The 7,390-nt window shown below is 44.3% G+C and overlaps 1 protein-coding gene across 1 annotated transcript in view; it reads right to left on the bottom strand.

The window, feature by feature from the left end:
- The window catches only part of thada (THADA armadillo repeat containing), a gene marked incomplete in the record, with an annotated part of 71,220 nt that overhangs the window by 54,636 nt on the left and 9,194 nt on the right, over positions 1–7,390 (bottom strand).

Raw genomic sequence — 7,390 nt, 5'->3', positions numbered from 1 at the left:
CGCCTCCGCTGAGACTCTAGCAGAGATATTTACATCTGCTCACAAAGCAAATATGTATTCTGGGTTAAAAGGTGTCATTTCCTTCACTGTTATGGTGGTTATGTACTGTAGCGGGTAATGATTTGAATGTTGTGTTTTTGTGACACCACGCCGGGAGGCTCTTGCAATTAGCATCCGCCCTCGTGTAGCGCCGCGCTTTCATTTGGGACCCAACCGCTGCTGGTTTAACGGCCGCGACGCCCCTCCCCTTTTCACTGCATTCTTTCCAAATCACTTCCACCGCCAGCAGGAAAACACTGAGCGGCTGCAGAAACAACACACTCCCACACACACACACACACACACACACACACACACACACACAGAAATAGTTGTCTGAGTGGTTCAACATGTGAACATCCATAATAACAAGGGTACCAGACATGGGCTGTGTTTGTCTGCATAGGGGGTGAAGTGTGTGTGTGTGTTTGTTTGCTTGTTGACCATGCATGTACACTCCTGAGAGAGAAAGTAGGAAGTATCACTGCGCTATGTGCTGAATGTGTGGGTTTGTGTGATGGAGGGCCACAGTTTACTCTACAGAAGCATTTAGCAGGAATGTTTCTGTGCAGAGATATCATCAGTTTACTACAACGGGTCAGAATAGAGTCAAAACAGATAACACACTTTGTACCCTCGTTGAGTACGGCCACCTCTGGTTGAGCTAAGGTGGGACACTTTTCCAATTGGTAGACGATAAAGGTTGTGAAATAATTGCCTAAAATAACTTTATGTTGATGCTTTGATGCCCCAACGCTCCCCAAGGCAATTCAGTTTTTTTGTATTTCTAAAATCCTGCATACCGCAGTGCTAGTGAGGTACTCAGTGGAAACATGTAGTTGGCTTAACGCTAAGAAAACTGAAACTGAAACTCCTTGCTTAAAAGGGTAAAAATTGTCAAAAGAATTATGGTCCCGGCACCGCTGTCATTGGTTCGGTTCGGACACACTGTTGTTCCCGTCTTTGTGCTGATCTAAGCTAACAGGCAGCTAACACTCGTTTTTAGCTGTCACTACAGAACTGGACTGGATAATGACGTCACAGCCACAGTGAGTCCTGAAGAGATAATTGACGGTGATGTCATGGAGACCGTGTTGCCCGCTGTGGTAACTATGGCGATGGGCCTCATTACGTAACCGATGATTTAACAAACTCGTGCTGAGGAAAATCTGAACTCCTGTCCTCTCCGTCTTCACCGCACATCCCTCTTTTCTATTTCACCCCGCTTGTCATCAGTTCCACGCTTCGTGTGTGTGTGTGTGTGTGTGTGTGTGTGTGCCAATAATGTGTGTGTTAGCATTAGCAGTCAGTGGGGTGATTCCAATACTGTTTGGAAAGTTGGGTCTGGCTAAGTCTTTGCGGACACAGTCATTCTGCCCTACCGCAGCGATGACATGCATGGGCAAACATATGTGTACAGAGTGTGTGTGTGTGTGTGTGTGTGTCTGTGTGAGAGAACACATCTCTTTCCAAAACGTGTGTGAGCTCAACACCTCCTGCGGTCCTCGGCCAGCATCCTGTTGTTACATCCTTGTTGGCCTGGCAACGCTGCAGATGTTTCTGTCACTGGGTGGCGCCATGGCAACAGCAGCAGTTGGTGGATGGGCATTAATGGTATAATGGTTTGATTGCTTTCTGTTTTTCTGTCAGTGATCAGTTGCCACAATATTCTTCACGCTGTGATTCCAACCTTCTCTCTTCTGGTGGAGGAAGGGAGGCAGAGCTATGAGAGCTGGCTGCATGTGTAGCACTTTGACATCCTGAGAGGACAGTATAAGTAGTGTGTGTGCGTGTGCGTGTGCGTGTGTGTGTGTGTGTGTGTGTGTGTGACAGACCACCAAGGTCGCTGGTCAGCTGGAATTTGACAGCTCTGGTGTTTATTTGGCATAGCTTTGCCTGGATCGGTTGGAGCCCTGGTTACACAGAGGAGACAGACCGTTTGTTTGGCCGCTCTGAAGCAAAGGGAGAAACACACACACACACACACACACACACACACACACACACACGCTGCTGTTAACACAACAGGAATGCTTTGTCTTACACCACTTTATGTTTGCTCTGTAGTGCACAGGTTCCCAACCCTTTTGTATCTTTGAGTAAGCTGACGACCCCTCACTAAGTGACATATTGTATAGATATTAACAGTAAACTGAGGAACTATACAATGAACCGTAGTGAACACAGTAACTGCAGGAAGTTTAAAACAAGCGGTATGGATGAATTATGAGCTGATTATTTTTGGCCTTTAAGACCATTAGGGGCATGAGGAGGTCTACACATAGGTTGTTTGGGTTTTGGTTCATATCATAATTAGATATACAATATGTGTTTTTCCCAGCAGAAATGTTGACTGGTCATAGTAGGAAAAGCACAGGTGGTATTAAAAACATTAACAATGCTTTTGTTGTATTAAAGTGTCCTTAGCTGCTAAATGGAGTCATTCATTTTATTAGCTACATCTCTGCACGTTGTATGCAAGAAATACACGATCTAGCCTTTCTCCAGAGACGTACTATGAGATAAAAACATAAAAATGCAATATACACTATAGTTGTATAATATGTCCTATATAGCCTGGAAGATTCCTGCTCTGTTTTCCTCATTTATTCCCCTGAAGGCTTTAACAACATTTAGACATAGATCCTGACATCCCAGAAAGGTACTGCAACCCTGTTACAAGGTTGTGTGGTATCACCTGTACTTCTTCTCTGCCATCAGGTGCAAATCAAACCGACTGAAGCTATCGTTCATCCCAGCCTCGATCAAGCTGCTGAACTCTCCAAAGGCTAAAACACACCGGCACCCGCAGCTGGTCAGACCTAGCTGTAGTAGGAAAATAATCAAGTTATGGTTTTCTATTGTTTGTACTATTTATAAACCAGAACTTGACAATTCCTGTTCTTGTATATTTCAGCAACAACAACAACAAACATTATCAGAGTGCTGTCTAACCCTCGGCCTCAGGGGAGAAGGTGGCTATTTGAGCCATACATGTAATTAGACTTGGGAAACTTCTCTCTCCGCACATGGAAGTTTTTCTGGGAAACGGGCACGTTTGCAAACAGGAAGTTGACGTCTAAATAAAGTACCCCTCCGTACTCTCCCCCGCCCCGCGCAGGAAGCTTGCTCGGCCCTTTTTAAACAGTTACACAGACGGGAACCTTCGGGAGAGAAGCTTTAAATAGGCGAAGCCACGGCCCGGCTCGGCCCAGCTCAGCACCGCAGCGGTCTGGGCCCCGGCAGCCGCGGGCCATCTGACAGTGACTGTCGCTGCCATTTTTACCCCGGTGAGGTCAGGCCTGTCCTGGGAGTCCACTCTGGCCACCAATGTGATAAGTCATTGGGCTTGGTACCGCTGTGGTTTACTCAGTCCGTACTTTGGTGTTTAAGTTAGTCCACTTTAGGTCTGCAGGGTCAGTTGAGTTTATTGGCCAGTCATGGGGCCAAAAACAGGCTGCCCAAACCTACATTTTTGTTAAATTTATTATTTTAGTCATATGTTAATTTTGCACATATTTCTCATTCATTCCTTTTTCAGTTTGAGCACATTCCCCTGCTGTTTTCCCCCTTTTTAAACTCCCTGCAGTGACGTCAGTGACGTCTGAAGGTTACAGTGACTGGCGTACTCCTGGTTCATCTGCGGGTCTGCGTCTGTGTTAGTTTAGATGTTGCGTCTAACCCTACATCCCCTAAGGGGCTGTTGGGATTTTTTTCCCCCTTTTCACACAGGGTTTTTTTGCATCGGGGCCTTGCCACCCCTCCCTGTGCCCTCCATGCCACCCCTGACTGAGTCGAGGCCTGGCTGCTTCTGTGGTGGCGGTGATACCACAGCCTTAATGACAGGGCACTGGAGCTCTGCGTCCGCCTCGCCCTGCCGCCTCACCTGCAACACACTCACCAGTTTACACACTGCCTTAGCACTCACTTGTGTGTATCTGTGTGTATGTGTATAGTTAGAATAATGCTGCTAACACTATTACTAACTGGATGGTTTTACTGACAGTGGCCATTATGTGGATGTCTCAGCATCCTTATTTGAACACACTTGTCACGCTACTGACATGCCGCTCTCACGCTTGACATGCTCAATGTTCACTGGCTGAAAACTAAGTGGTGTCTCTGGAACAAGAGTGCAGCCAGTGTTACAGCCTCGCTCTGCTTGCCAAATAGAGAAAAGGCTAACGTGGGATTATATAATGCAGTTCAGCATTTGATTAACGTGAGTGGAATTATGTCATTCGCAGGTTTTTATAGCATGTATTTAGATGTAATGGGTTGGCTTAACAAAATGATTCACACACTAACACACAAAGCACAAAGTCTACAAGAGTGGTTTCATTTAGGTCTTAGTGCTGCCTTGTTGTACTTTTATTGTGTCAGTGGACAAATTCTCACTAAAACTATTGGTTGTTGGTTGGTGGTGGATTTTGCGTCCACAAAGTCAATCAAGATCAGGCACGGAGCAGTCATTGTTAACTCTCTCCGCTGTCCGCCTCTCCTCCACTTTGTAGAGCTCAGTGTGTCAGTGTGAGAGCAGACAGCGGTGGAGAGCCGACACAACCGCCCTCACCTTACTACTACTAGTGAGAAATGATTAATTAATTATTAAACAAGCTCTAATAGTTTTATTAAACGAAATAAACTCACCAAACGTCAAGAAAGGAAAAAAAAACAACACATATTTTCCTCAGTAAACATCTTCTAAATTGAAGTTTCTCATTTTTATGCCGAACGAAGACCTTGCCAACTCATCTTAAAACACACAAACTCGATAGAAACAAAATAAAACTCACCAAACCGTCTTTATTAGTCTTTCCAATGTTCCAGCAATCACAAACTATGGTGTCAAATCATCTAACAGTTAAATGTGAAAATATTCTGACTTTACGTGCTGTCGCTGCTCTCTGATGCACAACCTCCCTCACTCCTCTACCCTCTTCATGCCTCTCCTCTCCTGTCCCTGCTGTGTCCTCATCTTCCCCAGTTAGAGCCTCTGCAAATCATCTTGTAACTGTATACCATGTCGTCAAACTAGTCGAAATAAAGCCTTAATTCACCACAGTTAGATGTGAAAATACACCGGCTCTACAGCTGTTTTCCTCTCACTTGTTCTCAGCTCAGTGTGTTTATACTCCTCCGCTGAGCAGCAGCTCTTTCTTAAAAAGTAGGCCAATCCAACCCTGTGAGATAATTTGGTATTTTTGACTTTGACACGTATCATACTGGTCTCACCTATCATACTGATGGTGTGCAGGAAAATCTGTCTCTCTACATGTTCTCCCTGCTTCCTCATTGCTCAGCCAGTGCAGGCTGATGCACTGGTAAAGTGTTCAGGTGGTGTGCAGCCGTGCGTGTCACATAATCTTTTTTGACTGCAGCTATGTCGTTGACCCTCTTGTAACTGGTCCCATCCATTTCTGCTGCAGGGTAAAGCAGGAGCCTTTAAAGTCATGCATACCCAACACACATGTTCGGTGTTTCTCCTGTTACAGTTCACTTGCTGATTCCCTCTGTGGCTCTCTCTCTGTTACAGGTGGAGGGAGTAGGCCTGTACTTCCGTCAGCAGCTCCTGCAGTCCCGTCATCGTGGCGCCTTTGAACTGGCTTATGTGGGCTTTGTACGGCTCACCGACATGCTGTGCAGGTGCGTGTGTTCACATTCAGGGCAAAGGCCTGAAAGGTAATACTCCTGAATGGCTGTGGGCACTGGCTCCCGTCGTGACACTGAGTGTCAGTGTGCCTTGTAATTAACCAGCAGACAAGTCCTCTCAGTATCACTCTTCAGGTATAATATACTTGACTACATCGAGACTGGTGTTATTCATCGTCTGGAGCCCTCTCAACGGCCAACAGACGCATGGGCATGCAAAATATTACCCTGCTGATAATAGAGTAAGAGTGTGTGCAGTACATCAGTTCAAATGTTTTTATTAAATAAATCTTTTCCCGAAGGAATTTGAACACATCATTTATTTAAAGGGACTGTTTCATTTTAGGGTAAATACATCTATTTTCTTTCTCTCGGAGAGCGAGATGAGAAGATTGATCAATCTCTTTGCTCGGTACAGAGCTGGAGTCAGGATATGATTAGCTTAGCTTAGCACAAAGACTGGAGGCAGCGGAATTACAGCTAGGCTGTTTAGTATAACGTGTAAATACACCTCCCAATGGCTCTAAAGCTCACTGTAGAACAGGTAGTATCTTTTTGTGCACACAATCCGAAATGTAAAAATCACCATTTGTGATTTCAGGGGATTTACAGGTTGTCCTGCGAAGAACTTCTGTTCAGTATCTGCAGCTATAATGCCACATATTTAATATTTATATTTAACCTCTGCGATTACTTCAGTCACTGCACACGACTGTTAAAGACACACGTTTCTGTTTGTGTACCGAACAAATAATTGAGATTTAACATGTTATTAAGGAGCTTTTAGAGGTGTTAGCGTATTTTTTAAAGAAACACTGCTACTAACAATTTGCTTATTTGTTATCTTACTGAGAGTTTGATGAGAAGATTTAAACCACTGTCATCTCTGTATGTTAAATATGAAGCTGCAGCCAGTTAGCTTAGCTTGAAGTTGGGAAACAGGAGGTAACGGCTCGCCTGGCTCTGCCTGAAAGCGACAAAATCCGCCTACATAATCCCTGATAAAACCACAACCAGTTTCAAAAGTCAGTTTTGATGGTTGAGACCTCTTTGTGTTGTTTGGTGCTGGCTGTTGGCTGTAATGTCATATTTATTGAGGCTGATATTAATATTGTCATCACAATCTTGGGTGGAGAGTAAAATGCTGAACTACTTTTTTAGCTGCCAGGTATAACATCTTTCCATTTTAAGAGCCAAATTATATTGGTGTGTAATTATAGTTTAGGTTTTATTATTATTTATTTTATATAGAAATGTTATTTTTTTAATATCATTTTATATTTTAAGTACAATATATTATAAAGTTACTCAAGCACTTTCTTTAAACAGTACTAGACAGATGCTGCCAGGGGCCAACATTAAAGTGCACTCCCCTCACCTTCGCTCTCATGGAAATAATCCTGCCATTATCCTCCTGAGGGGAAGAACAGAAAACAATCTTTTATTTCTGAACGACATGAAAGAATTTCTCACTTTCTTGTACCTCCCTGTTTTCCTCAATGGTGCGTTGTGGATAGAGGATGTCTTCGGCCCTGCGGCAGGTGACAAACCACAAAACCGTCGCAGCAGTGTTGACTTTGAACCACCCAGCGCTGAGCAGTTAAAACAAAACTCACTTGTTTTTGTTCTTGTACAGAAACCAGTCGCGCAGTGTGTTGTGTAATGAGGGCGACATTCTAGTGGTTGTGTGTAGGAGTAC

The sequence above is a fragment of the Morone saxatilis genome, unplaced genomic scaffold (genome assembly GCF_004916995.1).
Source record: "Morone saxatilis isolate NCDOM2014 unplaced genomic scaffold, NCSU_SB_2.0 Contig19, whole genome shotgun sequence".
Taxonomy (NCBI): Eukaryota; Metazoa; Chordata; class Actinopteri; family Moronidae; genus Morone; species Morone saxatilis.
Note: the sequence above shows the minus strand (reverse complement) of the source record. Positions and strands in the feature narration are given on the sequence as shown.